Source organism: Buteo buteo, chromosome 26 (assembly GCF_964188355.1).
Source record: "Buteo buteo chromosome 26, bButBut1.hap1.1, whole genome shotgun sequence".
Taxonomy (NCBI): domain Eukaryota; kingdom Metazoa; phylum Chordata; class Aves; order Accipitriformes; family Accipitridae; genus Buteo; species Buteo buteo.
In genome coordinates, this window is record NC_134196.1 from 6,029,147 (window position 1) to 6,045,494 (window position 16,348).

Consider the following 16,348-nt stretch of genomic DNA (forward strand, 5'->3'; position numbering starts at 1 on the left):
ATAAGCTTCCACTGCAACCTTAGTATTAATTTGGTTACAAAAGTGACCAACTACAAGACACAAGTCATTGGTTTCATTAGTCCTGGACCCCATGGAACAAGGTTGTTATAGGGAGAGATACTCTGCTATTACAGAACAGAGTGGGTTTATAATGCCTCTAAACCTCTTTAAAGTCATCAAAGTCACTTATGCACATTCCAGTCTAATGGAGATAAAATTCTTACTAATTTTTTTGCCAATATCTTTGCAGTTACATATGGCTATAAACACCAGTGTTTATACAATTAATTTTTTTTTAATTACTCCTGTTCTTTGGCCACCATATTTGGACGCTGCACAAACAATTAGAATAAATACTAAAAAAATAGACCACACATGGCAGTATGCACCAGTGCTAATAGCTATACTTATGGAAAAACACTTCTAAGACAAGAGTCAAGAACTAGCACTGATGGGGAGCTGCTGCTACTGAGGTAAGTTATAATGTCCCACTTCAGTTCTATCTCAGTTAAGCAAAAGCAGAATTTCTGAAAGCAAATATGCTGAAATATAAGTGTCCAGCTATACTGAAATGATGCACTAAAGTCCCATACTGACTTGCTGGATAAGTAAAATTCAGATTTACAGTAATGCACAAGAGAAAAAAACCCAGTCCTTATTTTACCTGCTGTGCTGTGGCTTCCCAGCAGACTCAAAAACGCAAACCGATTTGATCCATCCCAATTTCTAAAGAGGATTAGCAATATTGATCTCATTTCTGAAAGACATATAACTAAACTTTCATTAAAGACTTCCAGTGACAGAGTATCTAGTCTTCCCAATCTATGTGTTCCCATGCTCAATTAGTTTTATTATTAGAAAACATTTTTAATTATTTTAATCTTTCTTGTGTCAATTTAACTGCCTTACTTCTTGTCCCATTCATTGTGGATATAGAGAACAGTATTGTTTCCCTTTTGCAAAACCAGGAATGGCTTAAGTTTATTCAATTTTCTTGCCATCAACATCCTTCTCTGCCTTTTTTTATTTTAGGCCTGATAGTCTCCTTTCTTCCAATCTTACCTCTTCATGGCTTCTACAACCTCTGATCATACACTGCATCTTGTGGACTATATTTCTGTCTGCACACCATGAGCAGAATATTTGTCTTTTCAGCAGAATCTAACATTGTTGATTCAGACCCAATTTGTGATCCACTATAATCTTAAGATCTTTCTGAAGAACTTGCTTCCTAATGGTTACCATCCTGAATTTGTGTCATTGGTTTTTCCTGCAGTATCTTGCCCTTGTCTCTTTAATCTTGCCCTCACGCCTTGTCTAGGATGAGTTACATCCTATGTTTCCAGTCCATTTCTCCAGATTTTTATTTCTACTGTCATCCTCCAACTCATTTGGGGTCCTTCCTAGCACTCTGTCATATGCAAAACTAATGAGCATTCTGACTATTCCACCATCTGTTTTGCTAATGAAAACCTTGAACAGAAGCAGATCTAAGGCAGACCCCCCACAGAACCCTGAGCATAATTAGACTTTATTAACTTCTCTATAGTGTGGTTATCTAATCAGTTTTGTGCCCACAGAATAAAAGTCATGATTTTCCTAACTTGGATATGAGCATATGAACTGAGACTGTGTCAAAAACTTTGCTCAAGTAAAGGTACATGAGTTCTGCTTCTCATCTATCCACAAGACCTGCTACCTGTCATTGAAAGAGTGAGTTTCATTTGCTTTGATTTGTTCTCGGCAAATCTATGTTGGCTTCTGCTCCTCTCCCTGTTGTTTTCTAGGCACTGCACACTGTTCCAGATTTATTCCGTGAGTTGAAGTCAGACTGATTGATGTAATTCCCTCATCCTTTCCTTTTTTTCACTCTTATGATGAATAGGCACTAACTTTACCCTCCTTAGTAGGAGTCACAATAGATGCACTTTAATGTCTTCACAGTAAAAGTAACATGCACTTAGCAGTAAAACCAGTTGTCTGTCACACTAGTATTTAAATTGTGATAACCTGAAAGCATTTGATTTCCTTTGGTTAAGGAGGATTTACAACTTTATCATTTCATCTCAGTTACACCTTGAAAATGCTAATAGAAATAAAATCTTTAAAGATATCTGGAAAGTTTTGGAGGTCACAATTTATCGCCCTTCTAGAATAGAGATTTTGATTGTGGTCTTGGATTAGGGTAAGTGTCTTAAAGATGCCTTAAGCAGGGAGATTTTACAAATATGTTTTAGGGATGTTAAGGGTCCAAGATTTTGGTGAAGTTCAACGAAAGCTTTAAACTCCAAATTTCCAGCTTTATCTTCCCAATAGTATCGGAGGATGAGACCCACACAGCCTAAGTTTGGCAACGTAAGAGTTAGTTGCCTGGGCTACAGTAACTATGCAGACTCTCTGGGCAATGGAGACAAACTGACACCTCCTTCCTAAAAGTGGTACAAAACAGATGAGATGTCCCTTTCCACTCTCTCTCACTCATACTAACATGAGTAGTGCAGATGGGGTTTGCTAACTACTTCAGGGAGATGTTGAGGAACGCAGGCGATGGCTCCCACAGCAAAAGTTGGTGGCTCTTCACTGGAATTGCTGCTGTTATCTCAAGTGTGTGAATCTTCAAACTACACTGACATCCCTGCTGGATAAGCCTAAGGTTGAGTAAACAGGCCAGTAAATGAACAATTTTCTTGTTCCTCATGGTAGCCTGACATGTCTGAGTTCAGGCACGCTGATAAATGCATTTCTGTTGCTATGATATGTTAGTTCTCTATATAAGTAAAGACTTTGCATTGCGAAGACTGTTTATTGGGATGGGTGAAATATTTCTGCCTTATTCCCTTAGTAGTGAAGAAGATGGTATACTCCAGAAAAAGGGAACTTTAAAAAGTATTTGCAAGTATGGATCACACAGATAGAATCGTAACTGTTCAGGTCAGAAGGGACCTCAGGAGGTCTCCAGTCCAATCTCCTGCTCAAAGCAGGAGGGGTCTACAAGTAGCTAAAAACCTGAAGGTTTAAAAGAGAAAGACACAAAGCAAGGGACAATTTTTAATATTTCTGGAGATAAATCAATATCTGAAAAATGTCAGCTAAGAAAAAGCTCTCTCCATAGTCAGATAATTCTGTACCTGGCCTTTTGGGTATATTCATAAAGATGGGTAAAAACAAACAAACAAAATTCCACATAATTTGCACACAGAAAATTACTTTGGAATGATTTGCAGGTTTGTTACACAATTGGATGCATGTTTATTAGAAGACAACATTGTTTAAGTGGTCTGAATTTTTAATGCAACTAATTGTTTCAGAAATTCCTTTAGTTCAGGTATTTTCCAAAGAACAATTTCAGCATTTTGTTTTGAAATTTTATTTGAAAATCAGTGTCTATCTTTTATATGGAAAGGCTAAATAACCTGAAAACAATGTGCAGCATTTCATTTTTAGTTCCCTGAAATATTTCAGGCAAATGCAAAGTAAAAATTAATTATACTTGTTTGATGTTCCTTGTTACTTCTTTGTTTCACTGACAATATTGCTTTGACTTGATCTGGCCTGAATTTTTAACCTCTTTATTTCTTGTGGCTCAAGCATGAACCAAAATTCCATCGATTAGTTAATTCCAACTAGTGGCACCAGCCACAGTTGGAGAAAGGATCTTGGACTAGACCAGAAATGAGATAGTGCATAAATTAGGGCCCCAATCAAAATGGTGTCAGCTCACCACCAAATTTCAAGCTGTCATGAACACTTGTTGGCTGTTAACATTCCATTACCGGATCCGGGATTTTTAGGACAAGTCACTTAATCAAGCTTAATGATAAAGTAATTTCCTCTAGTAGAACCCCTTTTTCTTGACAGGAGGTATTGCCTGTTCACAGTGAGAAGCAATACTAAGTCAAATGAGGATCAATGCTTTTTTTGCCAGGAATCAGCTGGACACATCCCAAACCCTTACAGTCACATTCTGACAATGAGAATCACCCATGCATTGAATAAGTTCATTAAAACAAGTCCAGCAACGTCTGCATCATCAGTTCACTTTTCAGCTGTGTTGTGCAAGGCTACGGTAAGCTGTTTCTAAATAATACTGTTTCTAAACTATAAATGTAAATGTATATGTATAAATATATATATATATATACACATACACACTTGACATTTAAGCTGCACTGCTTTGAACTGAATCAGCTGACAGGCCTTCTTAATGCTAACAGCATTAGCATGGCACTGCTTAACTGGTTCATGCCCAGTAAAAGTGGCACCTGCATCTTCTGCCTGATAAGGTCAAACAGCTACTAAGAGGAAAAGTACTTCTGTGTTACATGAGAAGCACGTTGGACAAATTCTGTTTTCATGGATGTGAATGTAAATTTAACATTACCAAATGAGAATTATTCTACATCGGCTTGTTACTATTAATGCTACAGCAGATCTCGTCGTGATAGCACTGTGTATAGTCTCTTTAGAAAAACAAAACTACTAATGCAATAGTCATCATGAGTAATAGAAAACAGCAAAATCTTTCTCTCTTTCATCTTATCTACAGGAAATTGGGTGGGAGAAACTCATAACTTTTTTTGCTTACAAAACAACATAGAAACATAAGTCATGAGTACTCTGGGTAAAGAGAGTCATATACTGGATTGATCCTTTCACTTTCTGAGGATATTTTTTCTTCATTTGTATAACTTTGATGATATGTTAGACAGATTTTGGACAACAAAAGAAGAAGTAGAATTGCTTTTCTTCTAATCCTTTAGGACTGCAAAATTTTTATATTCATCTTCCAAGTTTCTGATTGCAATTTTGTCATTTTCAATAACTGAGGGGAACAGAGATATATAAAATTTTGCTAGGGAAACAAAATATCTCATTTTTTAAATGTTTTTATTGTCTTTTTATATTTGGTTCAGAATGAATGGAAAGGGACTTCCCATCCTCAAAGTAAGAGATGTGCAACCTCCACATGCAAAAGGGAAACACCATGTCCTATATATTTTAAGTGCTGATTGGAGTGTTCCAACGTTGTTTCATCCACTGGACTTCATCCAGGATGATGCTGCAGGTGACTAATTTTATAAATAGCAACAAACTGAGTGACTCTATAATTTACATCAATTGGGCCTTCTTGGCTTGAAATGAAACAGACTGTACTGTGCTCCATACAGATTAATGGGGGCCTATTATGTCATCCAAGTAATTGATTTCCAGAGCAGCAGAAAAAATATCCCATAGAAATCAAATCAGTAGGAAAATGTCTCAGCTGAAGTATATTCTATCTGCAATCAGAAAAAGAGGGCAGAAGTCTTCTAAGGTAAGCATGATTAATTTAAAAATCTGCAAGGTCTACAGCATTTTCTCATTAGTTATTCAATCATTAATAAAATTCATAGGTCTCTGCCAGCATCCAATCTGAGACAGTAGCTATATTGAGCAGTCAGAAGCTTGATCATAAAGCAGTTCTATCAAAGGCTAGAAGCACAAGTCCACCTTGAGGTGGGAAATCCATTAATTTCAAATCCTAATTACTTCCCATTGTTGTGAAGAGTTACTGCGTGTTGTTGATGGAGCTGAGAAAATTACTTGGAAATGAACATTTCTCGTAGCTCCAGGGATGACCCAACGTCATTTCAGATGACTATATATTTCAGTGATGGAAAAGGAGGGGTCGGTCACACCAGGCAGATGTTCCAAGTCGGGGCAGTACATCAGGGTTCCATCGCAGGCTGGAGGGACTGTGCTCCACTAAGATGCCAACCCTTCCCATTTTGCAGGCTCCATGTGAATGGGACGCCTAAGAAAAAATTAAGGGGACCTTTTATAAGCAAGATTTGTGGGGAGTTAAGCATTTGGGAGAGGGAATTTTCAGAGAGGCAAAAAAATAAGAAAAAAGCTTTATGGGAAAGAAATCAAAACCAATAACAGCAAAAAGCAAAAATAGACAAGCTGAGAGTATCAGTTATTTTTTCTTTTTGTTATTTCTTAGCTCTTGTTCCTCCCCTTGTTACCACAATTCAGCATAGAGGTTGGGTTTATTGTGATAGCACAAACAGGCAGAATCTTATCAATATAAAGTATCAATATGAAATAATGTAAAAAAAGAGATTCCTTGAAGCTGCCTGCCACATTTCAGCTGTATCTCTTACTGGTGTAAATCCTCTAACTGCTTTATTTTATTAAGGTATTTTAACATTGTTATGTATCTAGAAACTTTAATTTAGCCTTAAAAGCCTAACTAGCAAATATCTTTTTTAAGGACTCTACTGCTTAACAGTGAGTCTTCCATGTTTTGGGAGGTCTGAAAGGTTAATGTTTTAATCATGCCAACTTCAGCTGAGCCGTGGAAGAGAATGAGAAATAAAAAAGAGAATCCCACAGAACTGGTAAAGACAAGCTGTGCATATTCTGGGATAACACCTCTTGCTCTTTCTGTGACGTCCAAGTTCGTCTGCAGAAAAGAAGATCGTAGTTCATGACCTTAGCCCTTTAGTGGAGAAATATTCATAGCTCGTGTCTCACACTGAGTGAATGGGGAAGTAGATGGCTCTTAAATTTCCCAAGAAGTTCCCTTGCACAAGCTGAAAGGAGAAGGGGGAAGTAGTGAATAACCAGATACATGCTCTAGAGGTAACAGCACATCTTCTTTGCCAGCACAGCATTTGGAGGGATCATCATAAAACACAGCCTGCACTTTAGGAAAATTAAAAAGGTATTTAGTGGAACATGAAAAAAAGTCTTTATGTACTAGAGAGGGAAAAGCTCATAGACTTGCATTAGCTCTGCAAATCCTGTGAGCCCAGAAATTGGTTCTAAAGGTTTGCAACAGTTCGAATTGCAGGAGCTCCATCTGTCCTGAGTACTAATAGCAATTCAACAAGTCTATATCCTTTTACCAAGTAGGTTGTAGCTCTGACAAAACTGCTAATCCTGTATGGTCTTCACATAACCTCAGAAACATGCCAGTTGCTGCAGCATATATTGCCTCTGACAGATACATATTTGTCCACCAGTTCAGCTTGCTCTCACTAGAGGTGGGATGGTTCAAAGTGCTGTGGATGGCATGGAGATCATTTTACCTCTGGAACATGAGTGTGAATCCAACCTAAGTCATCAGTGATTATAAACTGTTTTAACTGCTGTTTTAATACTGACCGTGAACTCTTTGGAGATAGCTAAACTTTGGAAGACCAGCCTCTCAAATTATACTGATTGGAAAAACATTTTATGACAGAACTATTATTAAATGTGAAGGGCAGTATGCATTTGGCATTTGAACTACTCTGTCCTCAAGATTTAGACTGAGATTGTATTGGTCACCTCAGAAAATATGTCCTTCCCTGTGATTCATTGGCTTTGTGAACTGGTTGTCACCTTCCAAAACCAAAAGGTATCTCACTGCACACTTTTAAAATTTACCACCATCATAACTTAGTGGGTTTTAATACATATTACCAATTTCTTCATTGTAAGAATTTACTGGATTTTCCAACACCAGGCAAATCAAAGTTTTCAGGTTAAAAAGCCAAATATCATTCTAAATTTTGGTTAATAGACATATATTTACATCATTACAGAATGCTTATTCTTCTTAACCTTCCATGGATAGAAAATGCTTTAGTCTATCATTGCAATGTTGCAAATATAGATTTAAAAATATATGCTGCCGCAATTTAATATTTTTGACTATTCTGAAGAAGTTTTCTTTCATTAAAATGTTGTTTCTTCAAATGGACACTAGGAAACCTAAGGTATAAAATGACATGGCTGTGCCAACAGGCACAGTTATTCACAGTGTATTTGTCAGATCTAAATGTATCTATGTTATTTTATTTCACTGTTGATTTTTCCTAAAAAAATTCAGATTATCAAGTCAATTCTGCAGACATGCTAGAGTATGAGACTAGTTGACACGTGAATTTCTGAAATATTGATAAATACAGAGGAAGCAGAGAAGGATTAAAGCCAAATCCAAGCAGATGTGTCAGGAATGAACATTGATTGCTGAGGACTGGCATGCTCGATGGAGTTTTATTGATTCTGCAAAGGCACTCTGATATACGTGATACACACAGAGCAGGAGAAACAGCCCCCAAACTAGATGGTCTTTTCACTTGTCATTTAGTCCCTGAAAACATGTCAGTGGGCAAACAAACTGAAACTGTGTCACAGTGTCTTCCTCTCGAATGCAGATATGTTAAAGCTCCCTAAGGGCCAAGAAAGAATTTAACTTCTGCAACAGCTTGCAGGTCTGACACAACAGCAAATGATATGTCATTCTAGTGATGGCTCCAGCCAATGATTTCCAAAAATGTCAGAAAGACATTGTTTTACTGAAACATCTGAATGTGATAAAGAATGTTATTTAATTTTGAGTGAGTTTTGATGTATTGCTTTCATTTTGATCATTATGTTCTTTTTAGCAAAAGCAAAACCAAAAAAAATGCACTGCAGTGCAGGGCTGGTGGATGCATGAGCTTGAAGAAAGGCAAGAGATAAAAAAGTATTGTCATATTTCTCCTGTCACAGTCTCCAGGCAGGTCACTCCAACAGGAGCTTGTCTATCCCCAGCACAGTGTGGCAATATTACCATGGGAAGGTACAACACTCATAGTAGTAACATGGAGAAAAAAAGAACAATCTTCATGGTCATTTCAATGGTCATCCCTATTACCTCAAAGAATAAAATTACTACATCACCTTGCATGCCCCAGCTGGGCTGGCTAGCCCTGGTTTGTGGAGCTCTCCAGGGCCAACAGCTCTCTCCAGAGTCAGTACGAGAGTCTGGCACCTCCAGACTCCTACGGGTCTAAAACATCTACGAAATTTGCTCTAATCAGCAAGACAAACCATGGATGCCTGTAAATGATGATTAGCATGAGAATTCAGTTGTACCTCCTTGCAAATCAACATGTCCAGATATATTGAAAAGAAAATCCTGGTCTTTTGCAGTTAACACCCACAGTGGTATAAGCACCTATTGGTATGTATACACAATACATATTGCCTATAAACGCAATTCATATACATGCAAAAAAACCTCATGCTATCTAGTTATTCACATATGAGGTTCCTTTTCAAAGGTAACTGGAGGACTAAATTATATCTCATAGGCATGGACCTTCAATGGGGCAACAAGCACCTTACCAACCCAGGAGTAACCTACAATCTCTGTTTCGGAGAGGAGGAGCACAAGTCCTGTATAGAATCGTTGCGGCACATTTCCCTTCCTACAGGCAGCCAAGAATGACTGGTGCTGAGGCCTCGTCCTGCTGCTCTCCATTCTCCTCTGCCCCTTTTGAGGTAATAGATGGAGAACAATTCCTGTTCCACATTTAGCACAGAGCCTGCAATTCTGCCTGTCCTTCACACACACTTGGCAAAATAATAAAAGCATATAGGACCCCATGTTCTTGTCTAGTTGCTAGAAAGACTCAATCCACAAAGCAATTTCATTTTGCCTATCATCTGCAGTGCTTACATAAAAAAGCTTCTAAAATGCGTATCAGAATAGAGTTTTAAGGTTAATTTATGTTAGAACAGGCGAGATCAAGAGAGACATTTACCTTTGCAGAAGCAAATGGCTTGATGCTTCTTAATTCTCAGGAAAAAATCGTTCTAGGATCACTGGAGGATTTGGGGTCATGGCAGAGCAAGAAACTGAATCCAGACTTTCTGCATCAGATGAGGAATATAATCAGTGGCCCTCGTCCCTCCATTGCCTGCCTTTAGAAAAACGCGACCAGCTTTCGAAGCCTGCCCTTGGTATGACTGAAAATCAGTGCCTGGGCACAGGAGGGCAATTTGAGCCTCCGTCTAGCATTTGCTGCTGCTGCTGCTGAATTTTTTTCTCTTTCTTTTGATAAATGGAGAGAACATGAATATGAGTTAGTTCTCTAGGTTTTCAAATATAGAGCAAGTGGCTTTGATTACCCTCAAGGTGTCAGCACAGATATGGAACAAAGTCCTTCAGCAGTCCATCAATTAGTTGTAGAAATTGATTATTTTTTTTCTCTTCTTAATGTGAAGTTTTGGCAGCAAAGCACCAACAGTGTCATCCCCCAAAGTACAACTAGCAGAAAAAGGAAGATTTATTGAGCTTTGCTCAGGATGTCTCTAATTATGCAAGTTAATACCTCATGCATGTAAAACTTCCAACAAAGAAACAGGGGGGAAATTGCCTTCTACACAATGGCACCAAAGTGCTCGTTTGGGATGTAACACTGGTATAGTTGAACTTCCCATTGTTATTTAATATAATAAAATGAGGCTCTGGAAAGTAGAAGTTTGAACTACAATAATTTTAATTAATTCTTTAAAAATCAACACATACTAAAGGATTTTTGCCATAAATGAGGGTGTGCACATTTACGTCAACTGAGGATCCAACTCACATGAAACTTGAAATCACAATTGGTTTTGTTGGATGTTTATATAGTTTTTATGTGAACATCTACTACCTCATACAGACAAATCATAGTGCTGTAAGAGGTTTTCAGCTGTAAAAATCCCTCTTGCCTAAAGCAAAGTTAGGCCACAAACACAGTTACTGAAATTATCCCTCTGGTTACTACTGAGTGTGTATCCATATCACAAATCTGTTGCAGTCTTCCACAAAAGCAGCAGCCTTCCTTAGAGGGAAAAATCACCAAAAGTCCCACAGACAACCGAGAACAAGAAAATCAAGACATCAGGTTCATGTTTTGTGCAGCACAGACATGTCTAAAAGTTTACAGACCTCACCAGTTTTCCTAAGAGAACTGCAGCCTCACATTTACTGAGTTTCAAATCTGTCTCTAAAGTATAAAAAGATTAGAAAGTTCCGATGACCTAATTAAGCACAATTAAGTTAATTTTATATACTCAAGGCAACTCTCTGATTAAAAGTATTTAAATGCTGTCCAAAACTTGTTATAAAAAGTTTTCTAAACTAACTACATTTTTCATATTTTTTGTAATGAATTAAATAGGAAAACATGGTAATAACTGTCCAGAATCTTACACTGGGGGAAGTCATGAGTCTGGGGCTCTTTTTAATTCAGATTACTTATATTAAAGTCCACTCCAGTTTATCTTCCAAAGCGAATCAAGAGAAGCTCTCGAGGGCCCTGCAATTTATGATCTGACATGGGGAAAGTCCCACACAAACAAGTGTTGTGACAATATTTAAGTTGTGTTTGAAAATAAGCTCTTGGCACAGCATTAGACAGATGAAAGGTGTTGGGGAGAAGCTCTAGTCAAAAAGATTGGTGCTGTCATGCCATTTGCTTCTTTGTTGGTCTGAACAGACTGTGACAGTCTATGTACGAGAAAACCACCGTTCTTTCTAGGATCCCTTTTGCAATACACATTACCCCATTTCTTGGAACCACTGACACTCACTGTCTACGTTGACTCAGGCTTCCACACAGGTGATGACTCTTAAAAAGAAATTCTGCATCATCCATAAGAAAATTGTGGTTTTTAATTCATCAGTCATGTCATTATAGCTCCAATTTTTATTTTAGCCTGGACTTGGAAATTTGCAGGGTTCAAGCCACAGAAGTGGAGGTCAGGGAAGCGCACTGAGGAAAGTGAATGAGATGAGAGAGGAAAGGAAGGTGATGTTTCTGGAGAAGAGATGCTTTTGCAGTTAGTAGAAGTAACATTCCTTTCTCCTTTGGAAAGTTTATTACTGTTCTCTGTTAGGGGGCTTAAAATCTGGAAAGCCTCTTCATTTTTTGCTGTTAGCATCTCCCAAAGTACAGAAACGGTTTTTTCATTCCTCTGAAATGCACTAGGAGAGAGTGCAAATTTTCTACCCTGGTAAGGACTTCACAATAGTTTTCTATGGTTTAACAGGAATTGTTTTTCAGAGGGAGGAGGAGGGGAGTTGTTTACCTTCAGCTTGAAATACGGCATTGTACTTCACAGGAAAGAGGTCTGGAAAGATTGTTCAGGGAGTGCAAAATATAATACCTGCTCCCTCAAGAAATCTCCTCCAGGTTTTTACCTTTAACACCTTTAACAGCTGGGATCCCTGCACTGTGCTAGTCACGTAGAGCTCATGGCCTGCTGATTTAGCCAATGAGACCAGCCACATTTTGGGATCTGCCTCCCCTGAAATCAGTCTCTCCCGGTAAATCAGACTGGCAGCTGAGATAAGCTAAGGCAGATCTAACAAGCTAGCCCCAGCGTTCCTTTCTGAAACCTGCTTTCTGCTTTTATCAGACAGAGTCACGGTATCTTGAACTCCAGGATCAAGGTGCGTGCCTCATCCCGTTCCTCTGGCTGCGGAGAACACTCACTGTGACCATGGTTTTCTCCAGAGGGATGGGTCAGGAGCTATTTTCAGATCAGGCTTTTGTCAAGCTCTTCTTTTATATCTTGAAAGCACCCATACCCCAAAATCATATAAAACTCGTATTAAAAAAAAAAAAAAAAGGAAAGAAAAAGCAGTTGTGCACAAATGAGGGGAGTAAGTAATAACTTTTGAACACTTGGTATTGGTCAAATGAACTGAAGAACAAAACATTAAATGAAAAGCATTCTGGACTATTTCTGTGTGTCCTGTCTTCAATGATAATATCTGCCTCGGTAATTCACGGAAAGTATTCAGACTCTGTTTTGTTTAAGGGACACTGTGTGGTATGTAGGTCAGCCTCTCCAGTGATTCTTTTTCTGTGACTTTCTCAGGAGATGGCTGAGGGTTTTTTTCCTTTCACTTTATACCTAAGAGCATGATGTTCTACAGATTCGTATTCTGAAAGATGCAGTGATTCACAAATAAATGAACAGAAATGAGAGTAAAAAAATTGCTCTGTGAGATTCAAATAAAAAAGCAAGAGAAAAAGCTGGCTTGTCTTTGTTTTAGCTGCATGCTGACTACCATAATAAAAAGAAAAGGAATAATACTGTCAGGAGGATAAAGAGACTTTTATAGGACTTCAGGAAAATTAATTGTATCAATTTAGCAATGCTGAATACCTAATAATGGTGAGCAGCTGAGAGTGACTCAGCATTGCATCAAGTATGCCCATTCTCTCAGGAAGTGTTTCAATTCAACATGAGAACCAGACTGTAACTTTTTTGTGATTGACAATGACTAAGACACATGTAAGATGCTAGGGGATTGAGTCATTCTTCTTGTTTTTCTCAAAGTGATAGCAGAAGAAATAATTCAAGGAAATAACCTAGCCAGATTCTCAAACTGCAGCCAATCATTTTTAAGGCTTCAGGTGGTTTTCTAAGATCCTATGCCCCTTTTTCTGCCCCTTTTTATTTCCAGAAGGCAATTAGTTGTCACTGGCATCCATCCCCAGAACTCGTTCCACAGACCTGCAAGCTGTTGCTGGCTCTGGTGCCATCAGAAAAGCTTTGCCTGGCTCCGTGTTTCTGTACACAAGGTGCTACAATTCCTTGAACACTGTTGATTCCCCAGAGTTTGTGCTTGTCCTGATAGCCAATGTCACTTTTAAAAAATAGGGGTTTGATTTTTTGCCCACTTGTAAGCCTCTGCTGTAGGCAGATGCTGCACCCTCCTGTTTACCAGGAATTGCTTTTGTCTATTAGTGAAAGTCTCAACAGAAGGAATGAAAAAGCGACAGTATTCTGGCTAGAAAAAAAATGGGCAGAAACAATGCTATGAGATGGAAACAACTTCTGTTTACTCTGTGAGCCTAGTCTGCCCACTGAGAGATAACCCTCCTGGGATGTCTGGGGGGCATTTCCACTCTGAGAAACTCAGCAATATTTTTTTTAAATCACAATTAATTGAGGAAATATTCAAATGTGCATGGCTATGGTTCTGCAACCTTTTCCAAATGTTATTTAATTCTGCAAAGATCATGAGAGGTGGGACACACCATTCACTACAATTTAATCTCAATAAATGAAGCTCTTATTTGTAAAGTTTATCTTATTATCAAACATGCTGATAGGAGTTCTGAAAGCTGTATCCTCATATAAAAATTAGGAGGCAACATCTGAATACACTGTACCATTTATTCTACCTTCCCAAATGAGCATCAAGCAGTCATCAAAGTAAATTTAAGTGAAGAAATACATACCCACATACATACATACATACATACACAATTGCTGGATCCAGTGCAGTCTTGTAGCCATGTGAAGTATGGCACTATATTGTGGAGGAAAACCAAGCAGTTCACCTCCTGTAAGGATACTCTAATACTCATAAACAGGAACAATTTGATTTAAAGTGACAACACAAATACCAATGCCAGCACATTCAGGCAAATTATAGCTTAGATGACAGTAAGTCAACATAAAGCCACCCAGAACTTAAAACTATTAGCACTTATTTATGCTGTTTGCATTGAACATTGCAACCTTTTCCAATCCAGACAGCTTTAATAAGCCTTTATCATTCCTTTAACCCCCAGGAATCCACATGTTTGTCTGTTTATGTGGTATTCCTAAGCAGTGCACATGCTCGTGTCTTAACTTCAGCCTCAAAGTCACTGTTCAAATGCGGTTCTGTATTATCAGCTGTCATGGGTCTCCTGTTTGCCGAGTCAGGCCTATCTTCTGGCAGATATGGACTGCAGTGAGCTGAGGTTTAGGTGGCAAAGCTGCAATTCCTTCTTTGCTGCAAATTGCTACGTTACAACCGATGCAACAAAACTTATTAGGATATGTAGAACTTACCAGAATATTTCTATTTTCTTTCATGTCCCTCCAATCACTGAGTTTTCTTTTTGCTGACCTTTCTCACTTCTAGATAATTTGCATGTTAGTTTTCAATGTGCTGCAAAGAGCAGGCTCTGTTTTTCTGAATCCAAGCTTTTGAATTCATAACAACTATGCCAGATATGTAAAAGAAAGGTAAAAGGAGTATTCCAGGATTTTTTTCCCCTCTGTTTTTCTCTGGCTGCTTAGCCACATCTGTTCTGTGTCCTGGATTTTTACGTCATTATTGTCTTTTCAGCATCAAGACATAGTCTTTCTGTCAGAGGCTCCCTGACTGTGCTTCCTCAGCTCTCCCATCCTCTGCAGCCCTAGCACTGCCAGAGCACCTAACTACAGAGACCTACTTAGAAGGAAACATAGGTTCCTGTAGTCCTAAAATAATCCAGTGAATAAAAAAAAGCCCCTATGGCTGAAGGCCAGCAAGGACTATGTAATGTATCTCTAACTGTCGGGGGGGTTTATGCTTGTGTGGCTGCTCTATCTCATGCCTGGAGAAGTTGTCACATGCTGTCAGCACCGGCTGATCTCCAGTTGGTGTTTCCGAGAGCAGCCCTTTCAAGTCATTCCCGACGAACTCAGAGACATTTTCCCTATTGGAGTTACATTCTCCTTTGTCACACGTTCCTTTCTGGAGAGGTAAACCAAGCAAAAACTGGTATCCCATACTTTACACCTGCAGCCACGCTGAACCGAAAAGGTCTCTGGAAACACAAGGAGGTGTAACAATGAAGATGCTCCACCGCTGCTGCCCGTAAGCTCATTGGCAAACAATTCTGATCCTCTCCTATGACGAATTGTTAGTCAGATCACTGACAGTCATTCCTGAGCTGCGCTGAACCGCATGAGTCATATCTCTGACAGCACAGCTTCTCTCGTAACCGAGAGCAGTGCCCATTCCTGTTGCTGCGACAAGCGGCACGTCACAGTCGGTTTTCACGTCTCTCTCCCGCACACCTCGCTTTTCATGCTAAGCATGCCCATTTCGGTGTTCCGCAGGTGCAGCTCCAAGCTAATGAGCGTAGCAGGGCACCGTTGTGTACATACGCCTGGTTTAGAGCAAGTAAACACAGGCAATAGGCTCTGTAGCCAGATCTCCCGTTCTTTTATCACATCCTTGGTTTCATTCAAATTTGCCATCTTCAAAAGCCTTGATCTTTACCAACCAATCTCTTCGGTTTTTCAGAGTGCTGCAAGCAGATGGGATGAATTCATTCCATTAGTCATCCCAGAGCCGTCGTCTGTACAGACCTCAAGTTCAGTGCAAGCTCGATTTCCCATGTCATTTATGGTGATTGGAGATTATTGACTGGCAATTAATTTTTTGCACTCTTTGCCTCTCAGCACTGTTGTTTGCTATAAATTGAATTTATTCCAGGTCCTGAAGTGAGCTACATTGTGATTTTGCAGCCCTCAGTGTCTTCAGATGTTGAGAAGGGGTCTCTCTAGAGCTCTTCACATGATTCCAACAGATGTTGAAGGTGTCTCCATTGCATCAAAAACTTCCCATTTCCCTGCCACTGGGTCTGCAAAGGGTCTGATGTTCGTAAGGACCATTTCCTCTCTTTTGATCATGAACTGTGTAACAGTAGCATGAAGCTGTTAGCCACTTCATTAATAACCCTTTCTTGAAGTGTCACATTTCACATAAAGGAGTCACTCC

The 16,348-nt window shown here is 39.0% G+C and overlaps 1 long non-coding RNA gene across 2 annotated transcripts in view; it reads right to left on the bottom strand.

Moving 5' to 3' along the window:
* LOC142044861 (uncharacterized) overlaps positions 1-14,977 on the bottom strand; it is a 65,291-nt gene extending 50,314 nt beyond the window's left edge. For both annotated transcript variants that reach the window (XR_012654444.1, XR_012654445.1), the window contains exon 1: positions 14,647-14,977. This is a non-coding gene — a long non-coding RNA (uncharacterized LOC142044861). The remainder of the gene's footprint in view (positions 1-14,646) is intronic.
* Positions 14,978-16,348: the final 1,371 nt, after the last annotated feature.